Source organism: Rhineura floridana, chromosome 2 (genome assembly GCF_030035675.1).
Source record: "Rhineura floridana isolate rRhiFlo1 chromosome 2, rRhiFlo1.hap2, whole genome shotgun sequence".
NCBI lineage: Eukaryota > Metazoa > Chordata > Lepidosauria > Squamata > Rhineuridae > Rhineura > Rhineura floridana.
The window spans coordinates 97,109,797-97,136,138 of record NC_084481.1 but is presented as its reverse complement, the minus strand read 5'-3'; the positions used below and the strand labels follow the sequence as shown (position 1 = coordinate 97,136,138).

General features: G+C 41.3%; 1 long non-coding RNA gene across 2 annotated transcripts in view; it reads left to right on the top strand.

Moving 5' to 3' along the window:
• The first annotated feature begins 2,871 nt into the window (after nucleotides 1-2,871).
• Nucleotides 2,872-26,342, top strand: part of LOC133376816 (uncharacterized) — a 35,285-nt gene continuing 11,814 nt past the window's right edge. The window contains exons 1-2 of one of the 2 annotated variants that reach the window (XR_009760569.1): nucleotides 2,872-2,970; nucleotides 3,962-4,103. This is a non-coding gene — a long non-coding RNA (uncharacterized LOC133376816). The remainder of the gene's footprint in view (nucleotides 2,971-3,961; nucleotides 4,104-26,342) is intronic. The other variant, XR_009760570.1, reaches the window with a different exon arrangement.

Below are 26,342 nucleotides of genomic sequence, written 5' to 3'. Positions count from 1 at the left end.
TAATTAATTTGGTAAAATTTAGTTCAAATAAATTAATTAGTTGCCTAAGACAAAGATGGCTCTTAATTTCTGAGCCGCCAGAGCAAAAAGGGATACCTTATGTGTTATCTCATGATTTAAATCAGATAATAAAAATAATATTTTTTCCTCATCCGTGAGCATCTCGTGGGAATCGAACCATTTCTGCAAAAAATTTACTCTCGGGTTCTGATAGATTGGGCAGTGTAGTATAATATGCGGGAGATCTTCCGCTCCGTCGGAGCCACAAAGACATTTTCTTTGATCCTTTGGGGTTTTGGATATTCTGCCCTCTCTATCAGAATTAGGTAATGTGAAAAAACAGAGGGCCATAAATGCACGTCTGAGAGGCACTGGTAAAGCCTGTAAGAGGTATGGAGAGCAAACATGGTCTTTTTTGAATTTCCAATACCATGTGGCAGTACTACAGTTAATTAAAGTCAAATGGTCTAAATAGTTACAATGGTTAAAAATTAACTCGGGGAGACTCTTATTTGTGTCTATATGAGTGAACTGCTGACATATTTAAACAAAACATCTTCAAAAAGTTACTTTAAAAAGCTATCAAAACATCTTCTAAGATTAAAAACACTTGAAAAAAGAAAGTTTAAGAACATATTAAAAAGCAATTCCAACACAGATGCAGATTGGGATAGGTCTCAACTTAAAAGGCTTGTTGAAGGAGGAAAGTATAGCATTTGCCCTTTTTGCAGCCACGTCACACTGTTGGCTCATATTCAGCTTGCGATCAACAACAATCCCAAATTCCTTCTTGATTAGTATCCCACATCTAATAACTGTGCATTTAGTTTCTTTTCCCTAGGTGCAGAACCTTGCACTTATCCCTGTTAAATTTCATTCTGTTGTTTCAGCCCAATGTTCCAACCTATTTAAATTAGCCTTTTTCAGATGTTTAAAACTAGAGCATGGGTGGGCACCTGAGACCTGGGGGACTCTCTCTAGGTTGCACCCTTCACTAGCCTTGAGTCACACCCTCCTTGAACGTTTTTGCCTGGCTGGAATGCTTCTTTGAACCCTGATAATGACTCTTGCTTGCCTGGATGAAGGTAGAGAGGGGAGTGAGAGGGTGTATAGAAACTAGCCTATTGTACAAAGGTAACATTCACATCAATTACTCTGTTGTCTGCTTTTGCCTCTGGACCCGCCTGTCAAAGGCATGTGGCCCCTGGAAAGTTGCCCAGAAGGAAATGTGGCCCTCGGAAACGATCATGGTATTAGGTCTTTTACCGCAATCTTCAAACATGCATCATCTTTCCTTTGTGCACATAGTCTTTGTGTGAAGAATTTGTACAGGCTCTGGGCACAAAGGAGCAACTTGCATGCAGATGTCAGGGGCGAGGCCAGGGGCGCGTTCCCCATCTCCCTTGTTGATTCTGTGCTTATAAGGAGTGATGGGTCGTGTTAAAGGGCTGGGATATTACATAGACCTGCATGTGTGTGCATCTGTGTGATAATAATGCTGCCATTCCTAAAGCTTCATTGTGTAATCACTGGTTGCATCTGTTGATGTGTTTATGTTGAGCTGACTGTCATCTCTGGATTAGTTTGACAGATGGATCTTGGATGGATCTATGTTCAAGAGTTATTTCTGTATTTTTGGCAGAAAGGCTGTCTTTTATGTATGTGGATTTATGTTAGTTTGTTGTTGAGCCTATCAGTTTGGATGTTGACATTATGCCTCTGGGAGGAATTCCATCACTGTGCTGTATCTGGGTGGAAATATATGTTGGCAGATTGCATGCGTACCAGAGCACTGCACAGGAGCAGCCATTTTGTACTTAAAAGTGGATTGCTGAGTACAAAATACCCAAATATCATGATGCCAATGAGGAAGGTGGCCAGATTTTGCCTTAAAAATAAATGTGAGCAGTCACCAAGAAGGAGGGAACATATTTTGAAAGAAAAGTTACAGTTTATATACATGGGATGAGCTCCCTTCATAACATGTGCCAGCTTAAATGGACTGTGGTCCCTGAAAGTTTCTGCCATAACAAATGTGTTAGTGTTTTAAGTGCCACAAGACTCTTTGTTATTTTTGCCACAACAGACTAATGTGACTAATTTTCTGGAAATAGTGTAGAAATATTTCTTTCTTGTGTATCTCTGTTGGCAGCTGAGCTTGCAGCTGGGTCTGGCTGGTTTAAATTTCTTGTCTTGTCTTGTATCTAGCTTTGTGTTGAGGTTGTGTGAGCAGCTTGCTACCGTATATATTTGCTATGTGGCATGATTACTTTACAGTAGACAGGAAGCACAAGGATATGAAATAATTAGTTGGCCCAACAGTCCCCTCATAGTCTGAATCACTAACCGCAGGCTGGTGCTACTGCTGCTGCTTTTGAGAGAAGAACAAGGTGCTGAGTGTGTGTGTGTGTGTATCTCTCAAATGTTACTCAGATATTTGAAAGGGAGGGCTCCATAGAGAGCTACCAGAAGGTATGTGAGTAAATGATAAGGCAATGTGCATCTGAATACCAGTTGCTGGAAATTGCAAGTAGAGTTGCCTGGTCTCTGGTTTTTGCCCGGAGACTCTGGTTTTTAGGGGTCCTCTCTGGGTCTCTGGATGAGTCACCCCAATCTCTAGACTCTTAGCTTTCATTTTTTTTAAAAATTAAGTTTCTAGGTGGTCTGGTTCAAGCAATATACACCAAAATGTCAGTTGCCCCTCTGCAACTTCTGTTAGAAGTGGGCTGCTCTAATTCCCACCCCTTCTGTTTTTTTAGCCAATAAGTGAAGTCAGGGTTGTGACTGATGAGAGATTTGCTGACCTCCAGGCTATAGATAGAAGCCATTTCAAATCTGAAAACAGTTTCTTTTTCCTGCTTGTCTGCACATCAGAAGTTGAGTGAGTGTATAATTTTCAGCAGCAGCAATATTGCCTTTCTACAATAACATACCAGGAAATCTAGAACTGAAGATCACAGCAAGATCTTGGTAGGCATACACAGTAAACAATTTCATTTATTATGATTATAATAAAAGTGTACATGCAGGATTTTTTAATTACTTGCAAAAATAGCATATTATACATTTATCTTTCAAATAATTTTTGAACAGAAATTTGAAGAAGTGTACATGCTGCAGCTTATGATGTCAAAAGTGTCATACTTTTCTAATTATAAGGAGTCAAACAAGTTTAAATTTTACTGGGTTGTTAAAGAGGGCAGTTTGTTTAATTCATAGCCTGTTTTGAAAACCTTCCCAGTACGAACCTTTAAACCTAGACTCACTTTTCTGGGAGTAAAGCTGCAATGCTAATCCCACATACCTGGGAGGAAACCCTGTTGAATTCAGCAGGACTGACTTGTGCGTAGACATGGTTAGGATTGTGCTGTAAATCAATTGTGCTTTTGAGTGAACATAGTAAAGGACTGTGTTGTAAATCTTTCTCTCCTCCTCCAATCCTTTTTAAAAGCAATTAGGCAATTTAAAAGCAATTAGAATTATTATTAGAATTAGAATTTATTACCCGTCCTTCACCCAAAGGTCACTGCTTTTATTTGGTAGAAAACTAATATGGATTTTTTCTTTAAAAAAACTGTTCTGCAGTGACCAACTGGTTTTGACAACAAACTTTTACATGGGGTGTATGTATTTTTACATCTCCAGTATGTGTGTATATGGAATCTTTCCAACAACCCTGTGAGGTAGGGTTGGAAACCAAGGCAGCTCGCAAGAAACAAATCCATTCGAAATCCATTAACTATAAAACGAATATGAAACAGTTGCAAAACAGCTTTTGTTGTTATGTGCCTTCAAGTCGATTACAACTTATGATGACCTTATGAATTGGCGACCTCCAGTAGCATCTGTTGTGAACCACCCTGTTCAGATCTTGTACTTTCAGGTCTGTGGCTTCCTTTATGGAATCAATCCATCTCTTGTTTGGTCTTCCTCTTTTTCTACTCCCTTCTGTTTTCCCCAGCATTATTGTCTGCTGTGGATAGGGTTGCACTTCCTCTGAAAGAGCAGGTCCATAGATGATATCTGGCTGGTCACTGTGAGAACAGGATGGTGGACTAGATGGGCCTCTAGTCTTATCCAGTAGGACTCTTGATGTTCTTGAGGTAAGGAAAGTGATGATTATGCATCTCACCCTGCTTAAAATGCTTTCCAAGAGAGATATAAACTGTCAGACAGACTGAGAGAGCCATTGTGGTCCAATGCAGACTACTAGTAATAGCTGACATGGTAGAATGGAGCGGCACCCCCACCCCCGATAGCAGTGTCCCTGCAGCTCACCTGGACAGCACTGAGATGTGGCAGGGTGGTGGCGAGGATGGGGCTAGAAGGGTGCACCGACGAAGCCAATCTGGTCTTCTGATTGGTGCATCCATGAAGCCCCTACCCTGCCTCACTCCAGCATCGTCCAGGTAATTTATAGCCATGACACTGTCAGGAGGGCATCTCGGCCCCATCACGACAGCTGCTACTGACAGTGCTGAATATCTGATGTGGATTAAGGGGTGTGTTTGTGGAGGTACTGAAATAATTGTCTAAGGCTGTGAACACACTAGTCGCCTACAGCAAAGCATTTCTATTGGACACACCTGGAGGGGGAATGGGTGATCTGCCTATCAGTTGCAAAATCTCTTTGAAGCTGATTTTTTTTAAAAAAAAATGCACTTGAGCTGATCCAACCAGGTTTTACAGTAAAAAGGGGCGGGGTTTGACTAGTTCTGTGTGCCCCATTTTCAGAAAAGAGACTTGGAACTGGCAGAACAGTAAGTATGTCTCTACCTTAAATGTCACTCTTTAAAAAGCCAGAACTAGTCCCTGTCCCTCATTTCAAGGAGCAGATCTTTATTTATGAATCTTAATTATATGTGAGACATATCCTAACAGCACAAAGCAACTTAAATATAATATAAAGAAGGTATATTTTAATAAAGTATGTTCTGACCCTCACAAGATGACATTTTATCATGGTTTTGCAAGTGTGTCCCTTTTTATGGAGCTCTTTGGGTGGTACCCTTAGCTTGAGGCCACCATCAACATATGACACGGGCACAGGGAGCCAAGCGAAGGCCAGTGCTGGCATTAGCACTCCTTGCGCTGGTGTTGTGTACTGGGCTGGCTGACACATGCAAATGAACTGAATCATTCAATAAAATAACCAATGAAACAAACCAGAAAGGGTGGCATGAATCACTCCTGTAACAAGAAGACTTAGAGATGTTCACAGCATTTTAAAAGGTGTGAACATAATTCATAATTCTGAACAAAACAAACAAGCTTGTTATGTTTCTGTTCTAGTTTTCAGCAACTAAAATGACTGGATTTAAAACAACACATTACTGTAGGACATGAGGAATGAATCAAAAGCCTTTGTTTCCTTGCAGATTTTGAAAGATGAAAATGGGAACCCCCACAGAAAACACTAGAAGCAAACAATGGACATGTAGAAATGAAGGTGTTGCCTGCGTCCCTTACCATTTGTAAAAAAATAAATAAAAGCAAAATCCCAAAGCAGATCTCACCAAGCCCTGTTCCTTGGGTGACATTTTGGGACAGCGTGGCAGCTGGAGGATGCTTGGCTTATGTCACAGTCAAGAGAAGCTTCAGAAGCTTGGTTGCCTCCAGTTGCCTGAGCGCCTTTACCCAGAGTGGCCCCCTTTGTAATGGATGATGCTCAGTGAAAGGTTGCCATGGGAGCCGGTGGGTGGCATTGATTGGCCCTTGCTGAAGAGCAGATGTCAGGATGTACATGAACGTGCGGGAGATAAAAATAATGACAGCACATTTGTTTGGAAAAAGACAGATTTTTCAAAGTGCTCCCTAGAAAACATTTCTGTGATTTTGTGATAGGTTATTCAGTTTAATCCTGAACTTACCAGGAAATGTGTATACACTCGCTTGCGCACACACATTTGTCTGCCTCCAGGCCTGAAGCAATTTGCATCAGTTGCCCTCTAATAAATCAGTTAACAGGCTGACAGCAGTCATATAGTCACATGAGTAACAATGCTGAAAGTACTGACCACCAAAGGGTGGCCATTTCAGCAAATGTGATGGTGCACTATTGCCACCTGCTGGACTTCTCTGTGAATACAAATGTGACAAATTTAGGGCAGAACAGATTAGTTCCAACAGAACGTTGAGCCTGAATCAGGGGTGTATTATGTCTATCAGCCACAAAAACACCTGTGATCTTAGTCATATATATTATGAGTGCTGCTGGTCTCTGGAGGTGTTGCTGTTGATCTCTGTAAGCTCACAAAATGTCTTGTTCTTGAGAAGGTAGGTATAGAGACGGCAGTATTTTTCCTGTTCATAAGGCATTTGCCCAATATGTGTTCCATCAGTCCTGGGACACCAATTTGTCCTTTTGGATCTTGAAAAACCCAGTTGTCTAGATGAAATAATAGTTTCTTATTGAGACAAATCATTGGGCTGGTCCTAACATTAGGCAGAGCGAGGTGGCTGCCTGAGACATCTGATTTGGGGTGTCATGAAAGGGCAGCAAACTTAGTTAATGAAACTTGTTGTTGTTGGTACTGGTGCTGCTGTTTTACTGCCAGGGAAGGGGAGACGCATGTGTGGCATTTTCTCCTCAAGCGCCAAAATAAGTTGATTGGCCTTGGGTATGTATTTTGACTTGTGTGGGGAGACTGCTGTTTGTCAGGCAGCAAAATGTCTATGGTTGGCTGTACAAAACTGACCTGAAGTTCTTTATTTTTTTTTAAAAAAAGATCTGTTATGGTGACTGCCAGGAATCCCTCCAGCTTATTTAAGGGTGGAAGTAAGGTCCATGCCAGTTGAAATACGGATTGGTATGGCAACTATATTATTTTAATTTAGAATGGATGGCGGGAAGTAGACTGTTTTAGATTACTGAAGTAGAACTAGACTGAAGTAGATTATTTTATTTTTAGAACAGGCACAGATCAATAACCAGAATACTATAGTAGGCTACTGCAGCACACAACCAAAATGCAGTCATTCGATTTAGATACACAGCATTTAAGCTTTTGGGGCATGGATAAGATACACACACACAGACACTGGGACTTGGAACTTTGGTTTTTCACCAAGTTACACTATATCATATGCATTAAACTGTTGCGGCCGGGCAACTATTGCAGGAAGGCCTTAGAGCTCAGAGCTGTAAGGCCTTCTTGCAATGGTTCTTCTGCACCAGAGGGAGAAGAGGCTCCTTTGCAAGGTAAGAAGACCTTGTTCGTGTTTGTTCTCCATTACACTGCTGAGATAGCAGGAGAGCCTCCTTCCCCAGTAAAAAAATTGGAACCCTGCCCCCTCCCTGCTGGTCAGTCGGCCTGCCTGTGTGAATGTATGTGTGTCTGCCTACCCTGTTTGAGTGTGTGTGCTCATCTGCCTTCCTGCCTACCTCTCTGTGTGGCCCCTCTGATCAGCGTATGGGTGTCTGCCCACATTTATATGAGGCAACCATCTGTGTGGTTTGTATGCATACATGTGTCCTGTCTGTGATGTGTGTGCATGTGCCTTTGGATACACCCACTTTGCCGCACTCACTGCTGGCATGTGACTCTTGGGGGTGTGGCCAACCCTCAATGCAGCCCTTGAGCCGAAAGGTTAGTCGCTGTTGCATTAAACAATTAATTTCCTGATTTATCCCTTAGCAGTCACGATAGGAGTTCTTTGGCATTAAGATGGCAAGCTATATTATCAACACAATTTCTATAGGGACCCCACAACGCAAGAGCAACACATATGTCGATTATGTCAACTGAAGATTGCTGCCATTATTTATTTAGAACATACAATACATGAAAAGCCAAGGAAGAAATGTATATCTGATTTGTTGACTTTTGTTATCAAGTCAGAAGTGGTGCACTAATTGGGACACAATATAGGCTTGTTCACAAACTACACTGAACACAGGTACAAGCTATCTCTACACATGTAAAAGTGTTTGTGTGGAAGACTGTACACTTGTTGATTTGCGCAGCTCAACTATTGCAGCATATACAGGTACACAGACAGTACATTTGTTGAACCTTATATGTGTGAATAACTGTACGAGTATGCAGCTCAGCTATTACTGTACATAGGTACATTGAATATACACTTGTTAAACGGAATGTGTGAACACCCCTTCTGTATATAGAGATTGTATACTTGTTGAACGCAATGTGTGAACACGCCTGAAGTGCAGACTTGCTAAGCTCTTTGGAGTACATTCAGGTACAAATAATGTGAAAAACAAATTATTCAGCTGTAGCCTTATAATCTTGTCACTCTAGGTAATGGGGCTGTCACAATTTGGGCAAGAAACGGCAATCTGGGCGAGAAGAAGAAAGAAGGGATGCTGGTCTATTTTAGATTGAAATGGTAGCATCATTCACATTCCATTTGTTTTTTTAAAGCCAAATGAGGTGATTTAAACATTCTCTGCAGAGACATTTTTGTCTGGAAGGGTACTAAAAATACTTCTTCTTGCTCACTTTGTTTCCTCACCTTCACTTGTGTATTTGGCAATTACACAAAGAACTGAATGAAATATAAATACAGTAGTTCTAACAACAGCTGTTCAGCCCTCTAAAACTTGGGGAACACACACACACACACACACACACACACACACACACACACACACACACATGCTCCTAATATAATTCAATGGAAGAACATAGCTCATTTGATAAGAGTGCATAATTTTGCAAGCAAAAAGATTCCAGGTTCGATCCCTGGTATCTCCAAGTAGAAGAAAGATTCCTGTCTGAAACCCTGGAGAGCTGCTGCTAGTCCATATAGACAATACTGTGCTAGGGCTCCTCCAGATCAGAGCTTGGAAAAGTTACTTTTTTGAACTACAGCTCCCATCAGCCTAATCCAGTGGCCATGTTGCCTAGGGCTGATGGGAGTTGTAGTTCAAAAAAGTAACTTTTCCAAGCCCTGCTCCAGATACAGTGCTTATTGAGCATTCGTCCTGATTTGCTTGCTAGACTTTGCCTGTTCTTTATTGAGCGTTTGTTCTGATTTGTTGGGAGCTTATATGACAATGAGCATTCATCCTGATTTGCTTGCACAGTGATTAGATTGTGCATCTTCCTATTAATCATTCCTTCATCCCATATTTTTCAGTGCATTTCCACATCACTTTTCCTAATCATAAAATTCATAACATTTTAAAAAAGTGGATCTGTTGCACTAGACAACAGAACACTTAATCCATTTTATTTGCACACACCTAAGCTGCCTGGTATGGACTTCAATCTCCTTTTCAAAATGCTGACAATCTGGGGGTGACCTTAAGTGGACCAAAGTTCCAATAAGTCAGCTACCTACTGAAGCGATCGTGAGCAGCTACTTATTCTAACTTGTGGCTGCTTTGTTTCTTCTGCGTGGGGTCTTAAAGAGATAAAGAATGAGGGGATAGCATGCAGATGTCTTGTGACTTTCCTAGGAGTCCTACAGCATGGTCTGACACAATCTAAGGGGGAAAGCCTTTGTCTACGCCCTACTGGTGTAAGAAAAACGGGTTGAGCTGTGAGCTGGCTGTCCAAGAGGATTGGCCGACACTAGACAACCATGGTCTAGGGTTATTCCAGTACTGGGGGACATGAGAGAGGTGCCAGGGCCAGGGGTCACATCACATAGGGGAGAAAAATCAGAACTGAATTAGACATAGCATTTTGCTATTCCAGACGTTATAAATGTATCTCATCATGAGGAATATGTGCCGGTGGCTAAGAAATTCAATTTAAATATATGTAGAATCAATCTTAATGACAAAGAATCCTGGGAACTGTAGTTTAGCCTTCTCATAGCTACAGTTCCCAGTTCCCTTAACAAATGACAGTTCCTAGTATTCTTGGGGGGAGGGTAAGGTGATTTTGATGTGCTTTAAATATATGGTGTGTACGTAGACTGATAGTCACTTAGTTATGAGTTTGCTTTTATAGGGCCAGCCCAAGATATTTTGTTGTCTGAGGTGAAATGGTAAAGTCAAGTACTCAAAGGCAGTCTAGGTCACATCCACACTATACCTTTAAAGTGCTATATAACTATAACATTACAGCTTCGCCCAAAGAATGCTGGGAACTGTAGTTGTTAAAGATGCTGAGAGTTGTGAGGAGACTCCTGCTCCCCTCACAGACCTGCAATTCCCTGAGTGGTTTAACAATCAACCCCCGTTTGTGAAGAGAGTTGCTTTATGCATCAGAGTTCATTGGAGAATTAAAAGAATATGAAAGAGAGTGGTGTTTATCTTAAACAAAATAAACTCATTTTATTAAGAAAGTACACGCGGATAGGAAAGCCTAATCATCTGCACAGGCAGAATTTAAAAAGGTGGGGAGAGAGAGAATTGTGGGAAGGAGGAGGAGGAACTGGAAGTGATGATAGCCCTGAGAATATTAGTCTAACCAATCAGAGACATGCCTAAACTTGAGGAAAGTTACAAGGAGAGAATTCCAGCAGGGGCCCTTTCAAGTGGCGAACTATATCTATTGCCCCTCATGGTGAAGAGATTCAGAACACACAGCGAGACAATGCATTGATTGAAGTGAAACTTCCAACACCCCTTCTCATTGTCTTGTGTTCTCTGGGCAGTGGCTTGGTAAGAACACATGCCACCATTTCTTTTGCCGGGCAGTACTTCTGCTCAACGAGCCCTTTCTGTTGCTCATGTCTCACGCAGTGGCACTTGGTATCAATGTGCTTTGTTTGCGGTGTCACCCTTTCTGATTGGGAGAACAAATTACAGCTCTTGTTGTCTTCATGCATTCTAGTTGGCTTTGGTTCATTGATTCCAAATTCTAAGAGTAGTCTGTGTAGCCAGGTTGCTTCTTGACATGCTTGTGCTGCACATATGTATTCTGCTTCTGTAGAGGAGAGGGCTACAACTGACCATTTCTTACTAGTCCAACTGATGACTCCTTCATAATAGAACAGATTCCCACTAATGGACTCTTGGTTTTCTCTGTCTTCAGACCAGTTTGCATCCATATAGCCCACCAGTTTGGAATTACTGTTCGCAGGTAGCATCAATTTCAGATCTACAGTTCCCTCTAGATATCTTCCTATCCTCTTGACTGCAGTCTAGTCTTTCTTTGTTAGTGCATTAACTTTTCTGCATAGTATCCTAATTGCTGCTGCAATGTCCGGTCTTGTTGCAGTTGATAGGTACAGGAGCTTTCCAATTGCTGTCCTGTACTGACTGTTGTCTTGCAGTGGTTCCTTGTTCTCATTGTCTTTAAAGAAGCCTACTTCCATTGGTGTTTCTGCTACACTGGCTTCTGTCAGCCCAAGGTGCTTTATCAGGTCCATTATCTTCAGTTTCTGGTTAATGAAGAAGCTTCCATTTTCTCCCCTTTCCACCTGGATTCCAAGATAGTAAGAGATGTCTCCCAGTTCTTTCACTTCTATTTCCTTGTTAAGATTTCTCATGATTTCATTACTATCTTCCTTGTCTTGGTGCCATAAGCAAATCATCCACATAGGTCAAGATGAATGTCCATCTTGAACCTTGAGTATAGGCAGAGGTCAGCCTTTCCTTGCATGAACCCCTCCTTGTAGCAGTTGGCTTAGTTTGTCATTCTAGGGGCTTGCTTCAGGTCTTAAATGCTTTTCTGAAGCTTGCACACCAGTCCTTCTTTCCCAGGTTCTTCAAACCCTGGTGGTTGCTGTGTATGTATATCTATATATCTATATCTATTTCTATAGATATAGATCTTCTTCATTGTCTCCATATAGGAAGGCTATCTTTACATCCAGGTGCTGAACCTGCATCTTCCTTGAGGTGACGGTACTGAGGAGTGTCCTTATAGAAGTGTGTTTGACCACAGGTGCAAAAGTTTCATAATAATCCTCACCGTACTTTTGGGAGTATCCCTTAGCAACTAGCCTAGCTTTGTAGCACTGGATATCCCCTTCTGCACCTCGTTTGGTTGTAAAGACCAATTTACATCCAATGGTCTTTCTACCTTTTGGTAGCTCTGTAACAGTCTATGTTTTGTTCTTGTGAGGAGATTCTATTTCTTCTCCAGCAGCTTGCAGCCATTTGTCTGTCTCAGTATGTGGCATCCCTTCAGTGTCTCACCAATAGGAGGGCTTTGGTTTCTCCTCCACTCTGGTTAGAAGAGACAGCCTATTGGATGACATCCTTTTGTTGGGTCTGCTTGAGTGTCTCTTGATCAGCTCTTGCACCCCCTTATTGCCTGGGTTCACTGAAATGTCAAAGGTCACAGCTTCTTCTGGCTATGACTGCTGCACTGTTTCTTCTTCTGTTGGGATGTCTAGTTTGATTTCTGGCATTTTACTGGTATTTGTTTTTTGTCTCTCATTGAAGTATGCAATACTACACACCTTGATTGTTTCTGTGATAGGATCAAGTATTCTGTAGCCTTTGCAGCCCAATTAATAGTCAACAAATATGCCTTCTTCACTTCTGCAGTCTAGTTTGCCTCTATTTTCTTTCGGAATGTAAGCCTACACCTTAGATCCAAACACTCTAATATACCTTACACTTGGTTTGGTTCCATTCTACAGTTTGAATGGTGTTGCTTCTCTGCCTTTAGTGGGTAACCTGTTTTGCAAGTAAGTGGCTGTCATGACGGTTTCCCGCCAATATTTGTTTTGCAATCCAGCATCAAGAAGCATAGTTCTGGACTTCCCAGGAGGATCCCTCCGCCTGTGCAGCCTCTGAGATGGGCTCCCGTCTTGGATGAAACTTTTTCAGTTTTAAATCCAGTCAGAAGGGTCTTTTTTGACTGGGGATAATTTCTTCCGGATAAGGAAGAAACGTGAGATTTCCCACACAGCTTTGTTGTGATTGTTGGAGACTGGAATTCGTCAGAATTGTCTATGAAAGAAGGTCTTCCAGCAGCTCGGACGGAGTGAGGATTTCTAGCTAGCTCAGCTGAATAAGTGACCCGTTTTTTTTCTTTAAAGAAAAACGGTCTAACAGGCAAGCATTCTCCTGTCTACGCTTATTACTTTCTTATCTATACAGCTAAAGAGATTTGTCAAAGAACCAGCAATTAAGAAAACCTGGGTGAGTCAAAACTTTCCTTCTCTTTTACTCATGGAACTAAGGGGGAAGAAAATAAAAATAGCCTATCTTTTCTTATTGCAAAAAGCTGACATGGAAAATAGCATTATAAAGATTACAACGGATGAGGGTTTTCTTTTTGATTTATAAGACTTTTGTGTAATATATGTCTGGGACTATTTTTTCTCATCTACTTTTTTTGACGAATCTGCTCATTCTTTGTGCTACTAGTTATTTGGACGCTGTGAACTAAAGCTGTTTTTGCACTTCTGGGCATATAAGAGATAAGGGCTGTCTAGAGTGTGACGCCAGTTGGTTTGAAAGATTAACTCCTTTGTAACTGGATAAAGAAATAAACTGCTCTTTGCTTGGGACATTGAAAATTGAAGGAGTTTTGTTCCTTTGGCTTTAAGAATGACAATTAAGAAGATCATGGATGTACAAGAAGGGACTTTATCTTTAGACATGTTTCAGAAAATAATGAATGGGATTAAGTCAATAAAACAAGAACTGAGAAATAATAGTCAAGCGTTGAGAATTGAATTTGACGAAATGAGACAGGAGCTGAAAGAAATTCAGGATTCTATGAGAAAGGAGAATAAAGATAGATCTGGAAAACCAAAAAAGGATGAAAGAGAAATTAAAGGCAAGGTTCAAACTATGGAGATTGGATTAAATATGGACCTGGAAAAAAATTTGGATTTCCTGGCTGTGATGGATCCTGGAGACAAATATTACGGTTTGGAACTCAGCGCTGTCCCTGAAGGAATTGAAGAGATTGGAGATAAAGATATTATCGGTTCAAAAAAATTCCTGGACTGGAAGGATTTGATGGAACTTGAAATGGAGAAAGCTAACAGAATTAATCCCTGTTTTGTGTCAATGGAAAAATCTTCAAGAGATGTGCTAGTGTATCATGTAAAAAAGAGGAACAGAGATGCGGCTTTGCAACAATACTTCAGTGATACGTTCGGAATTGATGGCAAGAAAATATCTGTGAAAAAGGAAATTCCTATCAGACTCTTATTATATGACTATGACAGCAAGATTATTGTGCGCGTAAAGATGGAAGATGGAACCAATATGGATAATGGAAGAAGAGCGATTTGAAATTACTGGACTTAGTAGACTTGATGAGTTGGATTAATTGACATGTTTATCTAGAAAAAAAATTGATGGACATATATCTCAAGGATTGGAAACTTCTCTTTGACTTTTTGTGGAAGAATAAAATGATATGATGTTAATGAGATTTGTAACCAATTAAGATAACTGCTGGAGGAAGGTGATTTTATAATCTATTAAGATACAGGCTTGTTATATATTATAGACTTATAGCTGAACTACGACAAATCGGAAGTCAATTTTTTTATATATTTTTTTCTTTTTATTGTATTAGTTATGGATTTGTGTTTTTTCTTTTTGTATTGTTTTGGTTTTGAAAATTTGAATAAAAATTAATTGAAAAAAAAAGAAGCATAGTTCTGATCATTTCTAACAGTGTTCTATTTTTCCTTTCTGACACTCCATTTTTTGTGGGGTATGAGGAATTGCTTTTTCATGTTTAATGCCTTATTCTTTTCGGTATTCTTCAATATCTTTCCCTGTGTATTTACCACCATTGTCAGTGTGCAGAACCTTGGGCTTTCTCCCATATTTATTGCTCACTCTGGCCGCATACTCTTTAAGGTTTTGTAACACTTCATTTTTCTCTTTAAGGAGCTAAGTGTAGACATATCTTGAAAAATCGTCTACAAAAGTAAGGAAATAAACATTCCTTTCTGGTGTCATTACAGGCTGCTGTTGTTATGTGCCAGTCGTAAATGGTCACAGCTGGAGTGTTAATTAGGTGATTCACTGCAGTCTTTCTTAAGGGATTGTGTCTAAAGTGTATATCATTACAGAAGGGGAAGAAGAAGAAGAAGAAGAAGAAGAAGAAGAAGAAGAATGGACTGACTATAAGTAACCTGACGGTTTCTAGCAGGCACGCTTATTAGATTTGTTCTGATGATCGTGATATTGATTACTAATACTCTCTCGAAAGCATTTTTGGCTGAGACCACCGCATGTGTCCAGACATTCAGTAATTAGTACATTAGAAAAGTTTGCTTTTTGTATTCCCACCATGTTCTAGATTAGAAACTGTACATAAAGAACTAAAACCAATTGTGTAGTGATTTTACTCTATATTTGTTTCTTCTAGCCCCTGATGAAGGCTGTATGTTGTTAGCCGAAACGCGTTGGGCTTTTTACAAGAATTTTTAAAAATACATGCTCCTAAATAAATTTTTGGTAATTTCCTACCTACGTTTTCCCTTTTTTTCTTCTGTCATTCTGGGGCAACCCTCCCCCCTCCTCCCTTCTGCCCTCTTCAACAGCCTAGGAAAATTTAAACTTGTTTGACTCCTGCACACAAGAAAGAAAAAGACTGAAAGCTATATACTTAATTGATGAGATTTTCAGAAAAGCAGGAAAAAACAAGTTTTCTGACTTGCAAATGACTCTAGTTATTACCTTGTCAGTTATTGCCTGACTTCACTTATTGGCTACAAACCTGAAAGGGCAGAGCTGCCAGCTACAAGCTCATTTAACTGTAGTTATGGGGGGCTATTAACATTTTGGTGTATATCTCAAGAACCAGACCACCAAGAAACTTATTTTTTTAAAAAATGAAAGTTGAATATCCGGAGATTAAGGTGACTCACCCAGAGATCCAGAGAGCACTCCAAAAATCCAGAGTCTCCGGGTGAATAGCTGACACCTGGCAACCCTACTAATTATGTCTGGGCCCATAACCCTATGAAGAGAGTTGCTTTATGCAACAGAGTTCATTGGTGATATAAAAGGATATGAAAGAGAGTGGTGTTTATCTTAAACAAAATAAACTCATTTTATTAAGAAAGTACATATGGATAGGAAGAGAGAGAGAGAATTGTGGGAAGAAGGAGGAGGAACTGGAAGTGATGATAGCTCTGGGAATATCAGTCTAACCAATCAGAGGCATGCTTAAACTTGGGGAAAGTTACAAGGAGAGAATCCCAGAATTGCCCCTAATGGTGAATAGATTCAGAGCACACAGCAAGACAATACATTGATTGAAGTGAAATTTCCAACACTTTGCAGGGAACTGGCCTGGTTATGTTTGCACCTGAGACAGATAATCCCACAAGTTTCTCTCTCCCTGGCAGTAAGAAGATACACTTGTATCATGTCACCTCTTACACACCTTTTCTCTAAACTAAAAAGCCCCAAATGCTGCAACCTTTCTTCACAGGGAAGTTGCTCGATCCTCTTGATCATTCTGGTTGCCATTTTCTGAACCTTTTTCCAGCTTTACAATATTTTTTGAGATGAAGTAACCAGAACTGTACAGAGTTTTCCAAATGTGCCTGCATCATAGATTTATATAGGCATTATGATATCAGCAGTTTTATTTTCAGTACTTTCCTAATGATGCCTAGCATGGAATTTGCCTTTTCACAGCTGCCGCACACTGGGTCGACATCTTTATTGAGCTATCCACTATGACCCGAAGGTCTAGTTCCTGGTCAGTCACCACCAGTTCAGATCCCATGAACGTATATGTGAAATTAAGGGATTTTTTGCTCCAATATGTATTAAATAAGTGTGCTTATTTAAATTGAATTGCATTTGCCATTTTACTGCCCATTTACTCAGTTTGGAGAGGTCATTTAAGAGCTCTTCACAATCCTTTTTTGTTTTAACAACCCTTAATAATTTAGTATCATCAGCAAACTTGGCCACCTCATTGCTTACCCCTAACTCTAGATAATTTATGAACAAGTTAAAAGCACAGATCTCAGTTCTGATCCTTGGGGGAATCCACTTTCTACATCCCTCCATTGGGAGAACTATTAATTTATTTGTAATATCTGCCTTCTGTTTCCTAGCCAGCTCCTGATCCACAGGAAGATCTCTCTTCTTATTCCATGTCTGCTAAGCTTACTCAGGAGACTTTGGTGAGGCACCTTGTCAAAAGCTTTTTGAAAGTCCAGGTACACTATGTCAACTGGATCATCTCCATCTATATGCTTGTTGACACTCAATGAACTCTAATAGGTTATTGAGACAGGATTTACCCTTGCAGAAGCCACGCTGGTTCCACTTCAGCAAGGCTTACTCTTGAAGTAACCAGAACTGTACAGAGTTTATATGCTTGGTTATTTTATATTTAACAATACTTCCTACCAGTTTTCCTGGGACAGACATTAAGCTAAATGGCCTGTAATTGTTTATAGTCACATAACCTCCCTGCAAACAAACCAGAATGAATATTCAGTAAAGACTACAAGCTAATCTCCACATAAGCTTTGTGCACGCAAACCAGGATGAATGTTCAACAGATAAACTGCCTGGAGGAGCCCTGTGTCTGTCCCACTGAATCATTTGACTCCACTTTGTGAATCTTAGAGATCTAGCAAAATACAACAATCCCAATTAGATCACACAAGTCAGCCCACCCCTGGCTTAAGAGAGATTCCTGTGAAAGCTTCACTATTTTATAGAAGCCCCTTTCTCTTGACCACTCTCTTGAGAGCATCTTTCACTTCCTTGTTCCTTACACTGCAGATCAGTGTAGAACATGGCCATCTTCCTCCTCCTTAGTGTCAGTTTTGCCCTTGTAGAATTCAGGAGGGAGGAAAATGGGTAGAATTAGTTGACTCTGCCTATCGTTGTCTCTGGTTCCACCTACTGTTGGCCTCCCCAACTTCCACCTACCAGTCCCAATGGGCACCAGCCACCACCACATAGGGAAGTACATACACGTCTTTCTTGTGGGTGTAATAATGCAGCAGTGAATTGTTCTGCACAAATGATAATGTTGTCTGGAGTGACAATGTTCATACATCATTAATACAAAACATTGACTTCCTTTTCAGCATTGGACAGATAACCCAGAACAGTCTTTACTGGGTCAGGAGCGTTAAGGTGACTTTGTGTGCGTTCATTTATTCTTATTTTGAGGCAAGACAAAGCAACACAGACTTATAAGCTTGCCCCAAGGCAACATTTAGTATCTCTTCAAGTATTCTCATAGCCATTTTAGTTCTTCTTTCCTGGCCTGTGCTCACGTCTTCAGTCTGAGTTATTTTATGCTACATATCTCACAAATCCCATGTGCCTGGCTAGTCATGGGGGGCCTTCTGTCTTCAGGATAAAATCAAATGTTCTGTTAACTGATTTCTCCCCATTAACCAATTAATCACTTCCCCCATTTTCTTCAGCTTCACATTGCAAATTCTGCCCTTTCCTCCTTACTTCTTCTAAAGAGCAATTTACAGGCAAGAAATAAAAACAGGAACATACACGCCATTCACTATGTTTATATATTCACTCTTCTTTTCTTTACAAATACCAACATTCAATAAGCATTCCAAGCGTCTGCCATATATCCCCCCAATGTCCCCTCCCTTCCCAACCCAATTTGCGCCTTTATATAAAGTCTGGGGTCTTTTCTACACATTACACATATAACAAAAGATTTACCAAAAAGCAGCATTGGAAGCGAGTTTAGAGCACAGAAGGTGGTGGGGACATGTATATATGCAATCATGCTCAACTCCTTCCATATCCACAACTTGTGCGCTGCCCCCTGAGACCCTTTTCCTCCAGTAGGATCCCATGCATGTATCTGGAAAGGCAGATGTGCATTCAAAATTTGGGGGGAGAAAAGAGGTTTAGGGTGAAATTAGATGTGACCTTTGCCCTTGTGTGGCCTTTGCCTCATCATGGTCCACATTAGAATCTCCTTCCCCCCATTTGCTATTTGTTCTCTTCCCCCACCCCCTGCATCAGCTTTTCGTTAAAGAAAATTCAAATGTCCAAGAGAAATCATATGACAAACTTCTTGTCAAATTTGGTCCTTGGGAATGATTTGGAGCAGAGGAATGGCAGGCAGGGAATGTGCTAGGAAGCCCTGGTACCTCTTTGTTTCAATTTTTGTACCAAATCTGCTTTTGTGCAGAAAACGCGGCTACCAGGCCTTTGTTATACACATTTAGTATGCTGTTACCCCCTTAATACTGGTGGAGAACTAGTCATATAGTTCTGGGAAGGACAATCAGATCACAACGAACTTGGTATACTTTCCTTTTTCTTAAACATTTTTTCTTGACTTGCCAAACTGACAGGGCCATTAGTCCCAGGACCCATTCATCTTAGTGGGCTTTACACATCACTCTTTGTTCTTATACTGCAATATTTATTTGTTTTCTGGAAAAAAATCTTTCTGACTCTGTTAACTATATAGATATTAGCTGTTTAAACATTTAACAGTGCAAGCATGTGCATGTCTACTCAAAAGTAAGCCTCATTGAGTGTGTACAGGTTCACAGCCTGGCTGAGCAAACATCAGATGGTGGTGGTAAGATCCCATAGCAGAGGAATCTCCACACTTTGCTCCTGCTAGGGCAATAAGAGTGTGGGAGAGGCTTTCCCCTTATTTTATGTCCTGGACTGCAATTTATGCAGTGGGAGGTACATTAGATAGATAAATATGAGAGAAAATGCCCCAGGGCTGGCATAATTTCTTGCTCTTTCAGAGCCTCTTCTGCAGTCTTCCCCAGAACCCCCCCCTTTTCATGAATTCCTCAAACACAAATAGATGGAAATATAAATTTAATATAAAAATATAAACAATTGTGTATCAGGAGAAACATTTCCCCCTGAAACGTTTGATCCTTCACCTCTTTGTTTCTCAGACTGTAGATCAAAAGATGTAATGTATAGATCACCACAGTGCAGAACACAGAGACCATCTTGTCTTCATCTGTTGATGAGCCAGAGCTGGGCCGGACATATATACAGAAGAGGGTCCCAAAGTAAAGGTGAGGTGGGAACAACAGGTAGAGAAAGCCTTGCACCTTCCCTCACTAAAGTGGAATCCTCAGGGTGGCAGCAAGGATGTAGAATAGGGTTGCCACGTTCTGTTGAGCCCCAGCTCCCTCAGAAGGGAGGATCAAGGAGGGGGACTGGATGAGCTTCAGTTCCTTCCGCTAGGGCAAGGGGAGGAATCCGAGGGTGTTGAGACATTCACTTTCGAGGACAAGGAGGGAGGGGGTGTGGTTGACACTGTGCCAGTTTCCACGGACAGTTCTCCCACCGAAGAAGACCGCGCTCAACTTCCAGACGCCCCAACAGAGCCGTTGGGGGATGTCTTGGCACGCGCGCCAACTCCACCCCTGTGGTGTTGGATGAGAGCTTTGCACATACCATGGACTGAGAAAAAGACAAATAATTGGGTGTTAGAACAAATTAAACCAGTCACTAGAAGCTAAAATGATGAAACTGAGGTTATCATACTTTGGACACATAATGAGAAGACATGATTCACTAGAAAAGACAATAATGCTGGGAAAAACAGAAGGGAGTAGAAAAAGAGGAAGGCCAAACAAGAGATGGATTGATTCCATAAAGGAAGCCACAGACCTGAACTTACAAGATCTGAACAGGGTGGTTCATGACAGATGCTCTTGGAGGTCACTGATTCATAGGGCCGCCATAAATCGTAATTGACTTGAAGGCACATAACAACAACAAGAAACTAAGATATCAAATCATTCACAAGCCTATGGTGCATGTGGATGTCTGCCACAAAGTGACCCATCCACGTCACTTTTCCAACCTCTTTATGAGCAAAAGAATCTTAGTAAACCATCTGAGGTTTGACTCTCAAGATTTTTACACTTCTGTGAAATCATGTGGTGAGTGCCAGTAGAACTGGATCTGTGATGAGGTCACTGAGAAACAAGAGAGAGGTATTATCAACATGTTCATGGAGTCCTGTGGTTAGCAGAAGTACAAAAAAGGGGGTCAATCCCCACAAAAAGCCCAATGAAGACTGAGCATGCATGTTAGCAACAGAATGTTGAGTGTCAGAAAAGGAAAATGGAAAAGTGGAGGATGGGTAGAGTGCTTTGTTTGAGCCTCTAATATCTTATCTACTCAGGAAGAGGGCATGTAGCTAGAATCTGAACAGATTCCCTACTCCTAACATAATGCAATGCACAGTATAAACCAGAAATTACCAATAGTCTACACATACTCTAATGGCTTTGCTGCAATGTAATTCCTTCATCCATCCTTTATTTTGAAACTCTTTCCCCAAACGCATACTTTGTCAGAGGAAGAGTACATCATTTGATGCTGAAATTTTTCAGCTTGCTACTGCTTCCATCACCGAAGCAGTATCTATAGGGATGATATAACCAATGATTTACCATGAAGGAAGACCTCATCTGGGAATTTGTGATATGGTCTTGGAAGAATTTGAAAGCTCAAGTGGCAGTTGCAATTAGCCATTCTGAAAGGTAACAATTCTATCTGGAATCAATCTCACCACTGTCTATAGGTACAAAGAAAGAAAGAAAGAAAGAAAGAAAGAAAGAAAGAAAGAAAGAAAGAAAGAAAGAAAGAAAGAAAGAAAGAAAGAAAAAGAAAAACATTGTCAATAACTATCATGTATAATTCAACAGCCATAGATTATAAATACATATATAATTTAGCAAAAGTAATCTGCATAACAATCAAATGCTGTAATGTATGATTCCAACTTGTTGGCTTGTGTGCGTTGTTGTGTGAAACAGCATACATTACGTTGGAGTTAAGTTGAGCAAGAAACTTCTTCAGATCATGTTAAGAGTCTTTATTGAAAGACATTAAGGCCAGAGGCTTAAGAGTAAATACATGTAGAGATTCTTCAGTCACCCCCCTTCTGGTACATCTCTCTCCATAGATAAACACAAAAGACAGCCTCTCAGCTCAGAGGCATAATTCAGAAGAGACAACACATAGACTCTGTTAGAACTTTCCCAGTCGCTATCAGATGGCTACCATAGCAACGACCCTGGCAGTCCGTTCCCAGACAGAGCATAGACATAACTCCCCCTTAACCACAGTTACGTCTTCACACTTGCAGGCTTCATGGAAAACTACTAGAGACAGTAATGCCTACTGGTCACCAGCCCAACAGCTTCCCTTTTTCCCATTAAGACTGCAAAATACACATGAAATACATCTCCATAATACATAGTCATACAGTCATACATTTCTACAATACCTCTTGCAATACATTTCAGTACATTGCATTTTCAGTTCAGTACAGTTCAAACTTACATCTCAGTCAAACTTTGGTTCAACACATGTCAAATAAAGTGTCTCAGGATCCATGTCTACAACTTTATTCATTCCAGGACTTGTTATTAATCCCACAGTAAATCTGTCAGGTGGTTTGCCTAAATTCGCTCTCGTGGAGCGTCTTAAAGGAACCAGAGCTTCGGCTCTCTCTGCCCCCCCATTTGTGCTTGTACTTGGCACAACCTGCGCAGGAGCTTTCATTTCCTCAGCTTTTCGTTTCTTTGATCTGCGTTTTCCAGAAATGAGCTCATTCAAAGCATCTCTGAGAGGTATTTGTGTACCTTCCACTTTAATGTCAACATCTGGCTTAAATTGTGTTCGTGTTTGTGTTTCATTTGTTCCTGTAAGAAGGACTGTCTCCCTTTGATCCCAAGGCTTTTCTGAGACTTTAATGCTTCTGCTCAGAATTAACTGCTGTGTTTCTGGACACCAAACTCTGAAATATGCATTCTGAAATCCCAAAACAAAACCTTGCTGTGCTCTGGGCGCAAGCTTGCCCCTCCTTTTTCCCTGTGGAATGCGGATCCAGCACCTTGCCCCAAATTTTTGAATGTGTTGTATTCTAGGCTTTCTGCCAGTAAGTTTCTCATAAGGAGACATTCCAATAGCACTGTGTAACACCCTGTTGTGAATGTAATTCGCATAAAGAATTGCTTCTGCCCAGAAAGAATTCCCTAAACTGCAATCCAGCAGCATGGCTCTCATTGCTTCCCCAAGCACCCTATTTTTTCTCTCAGCAGTTCCATTGGAAAACGGGCTATGTGGAGCAGTGAAATTCTGGTTTATTCCCTTACTCTCCAGAAAGTCACTCAATGCTTTGCTCGTAAATCCCCCACCTTGGTCTGAGCATAAAGCCCCCACCATGACCAAGTGTTGAGTTTCAATTCTTTTAATGAACAGTTTCAGCTTCTGCTCAGCTTCACTTTTATGCTTTAACAGAAAAACATGACAAAATCTTGAAAAATCATCTACCAGTACCATGTAGAATTTCGCACCTCCTCGTGAAGCATTTATTGGCCCTGCTAAATCAACATGTACTAGCTGGTAGGGAGCTGCTGTGGTTCTCTCAGCCTCCCGGTTTATTGGTGCAATAGTCATTTTAGCTTGATTACAAGAATCGCAATCCATTAACTGCCCACAAGCCTTTAAATGCATGTCTTCACTGTGCAAAGGGGTTTTTCTTACCGTGTCAAGGTTTGCATGCCCCAGCCTTTGATGCCATTCATGGACGCAGCCCTGATGTACCTGTGCCTCAGTGTTTAACACAGCACACCCTGCTTGACTGCTCTTTATTACAAACTGTGAATCATTAAGGCTTCCCTGCATGCACACTTCATCTCCCCTCATTATAAAACATTGGTCTTTGTGGAACAAAATTGAATAATTACAACTCACCAGTTTGCCCACTGATAAAATATTATGAGCCAATTCCAGAACAAACAAACAGTCTGTCATTATGCCAAGCTTGTCAAACTTAATCAGACCTTTAGCTTTTACGGATTTCCGTGATCCATCAGCAAGTAAAACAAAGTCCTGCTCATCTGTAGACGTGTAAAACAGACTCCTGTCTTTAATTAGTATATGGCTTGCTCCGCTGTCGAGCAACCAGTTCACAGGTCGTAAATCTTGAGAGTTCTGTTTACAAACAAAGTTCACACTGCCCTGCTTCAAGCCTCTGTCCCTGGAGTTTCGCTTGACTGGACAATAGCGCTGGAGATGTCGTCGATCTCCACAAACAAAACAAGCCTTCAGCCTCTGTTGCTGCTCCTGTTTATTATCCTTCGGCACGGCATGTTTCACCTCTTGCTTCCTGACAGCCTCCATCGACTCGGCTCTTTTCGCCTCCTGTCTCTGCTGCCATTCTTGGGTCAATTTTTCCTCAATAAACGCAACGTTCAAACCTCCGTCAGGCATGGCTTCAAAAGCCATGACCATATTATTCCAAGTCCCATCAAGTGAAGCCAGGATCAGATAGGTCTTCTGAAGTTCAGAGTGTTCGACGCCTCGGTCTGTCAACTCAGCAAACAGGCGTCTGAATTCTGTGAGATGCTCACACATGTCGCACTCACCCGTGAAGCGCATTTGATAAAGCTTCCGTGCCAAACACAATCTAGATCCCACAGTCTGTTGCACATGAATGCCTTCCAACCGGTCCCACATCTCCTTGGTGTTTGTAACATCTCTCACATGTAGCAGTTGAGAGTCAGATAGAGCCAGAAGTATAAAAGCCTGCGCCTTCTGATCTCTACGCGTCCAAACCGCAGTCAGTACCGCCGGAGTGGGTCCATCTATTGTGTCCCATAAATCCTCTTTTATCAGCAAAGCCCTCATCCTCGGCTTCCAGCTGCCAAAATTCTTTTCATTAAGTCGTTCCATCGGCAAGCCTCCCCCAGACAGGTTTACAGCCATGCTGCTCACCTCCGTCTGGTTCAATCAATCAAGCTGCCCTCTCTGGAACTCCGTCTGCCGTTCAGACCAGCAACTTACTCCTGTGTAATGCGCTGTGGAGTGTAACCATCCTCTGCTACCACTGTTGGCTTGTGTGCGTTGTTGTGTGAAACAGCATAACATTACATTGGAGTTAAATTGAGCAAGAAACTTCTTCAGATCATGTTAAGAGTCTTTATTGAAAGACATAAAGGCCAGAGGCTTAAGAGTAAATACATGTAGAGATTCTTCAGTCACCCCCCTTCTGGTACATCTCTCTCCATAGATAAACACAAAAGACAGCCTCTCAGCTCAGAGGCATAATTCAGAAGAGACAACACATAGACTCTGTTAGAACTTTCCCAGTCGCTATCAGATGGCTACCATAGCAACGACCCTGGCAGTCCGTTCCCAGACAGAGCATAGACATAACTCCCCCTTAACCACAGTTACGTCTTCACACTTGCAGGCTTCATGGAAAACTACTAGAGACAGTAATGCCTACTGGTCACCAGCCCAACATTTGCCTCGGATGAAGCACAACAGTTTGATGCAAATACCTCTGCCTTGGAGATATTTGGACCACCTCACGTTTGAGGTGATACAAGATGAAGCAGAATGGCTATGAAACTTCAGAGCTTTGGAGGCTTTCTAAATGGTTTTTACAGCTACTATTATTGCTACACATATTGCTGTCCAGTAATGGAAAATGTTAGGCAAAGGTCAGAGAGGGAGGTGTAGTTTTGTGACTGATGGTTGTAGACTGCAATCTGGAAATGACTTCACCAGGGCTCTCCTGTGACACCATCTCAGTGCTTTAGGGAGTGAGTAGAAAGAGCATATCAGAAGAGAAGCTGTTTTATGTTGCAATCTTATAAATGCAACTTGGAGCAAGTCCCATGGAACTCAGTGGGATTTACTTTTGGGTAGGCATGCATCGGTTGGTGCTGTCATTCTCTGCTCTTTGCAGCCAAAGATGGTAGTCCCCAGTTCCAGCCTCTTCCTCTCTGGGCAACCCCCTCCATGGCTTTGATTGGGCATAGCTGCTTGAGGTATACAGACTCTTGAGTGCCCTGAACTGTCTTCAGCTACAGCATCTCTGCTCAAAAATGCCCTCACCACCCAAATAGCATTTGTTTCCAAAAAATGACCATTGAAGTTAATTGCTACATGCGTTACTATATGTAACATATAGTTTATCTCTCAGTGGAAAGGTTTTCAAAAGACGGGGATTAGCTACCCTGAAAGAGACTCCAACTTGGTTCTATCTATGATATTTGGTAAGGGGTTAATTAGGGAATGAAATGATGTAATAGCTGCAAGAAAACATTCTGCTGTTTTGCAGGAACTCTTGACTCAACTGCTTTACACACTTCGCTTGGGGACCTAAGATCAAAGGTGTGGCTAAATCTATAGATAGTGCCAGTGGAGGGCTATGAAGGGCAAATGCCCACCAACAAATTACCTTGCTTTCTGCTACTTGGCAGAGGTCCAGGGCTGGTTCCAGGCTTGAGCGCATCCTTGGCAGAATGCCCTCTGGCTGCCCCCTTCATATGCTAGTGGGCCCTGTTGGCTGCAATGGGCTAGTGGCAGACAACAGTGTGATGATCGTAATCAGGGAGCCGAGTCACCATTTTAATTCCCCATAATGCCTTGGAACAATGTTACTTCAGGGGCATTGTGAGAAATGTACATGGTAGCTCAGCGAATTTGATAGATTTTTCTTGAAATGCAAACTCAGTCAAAT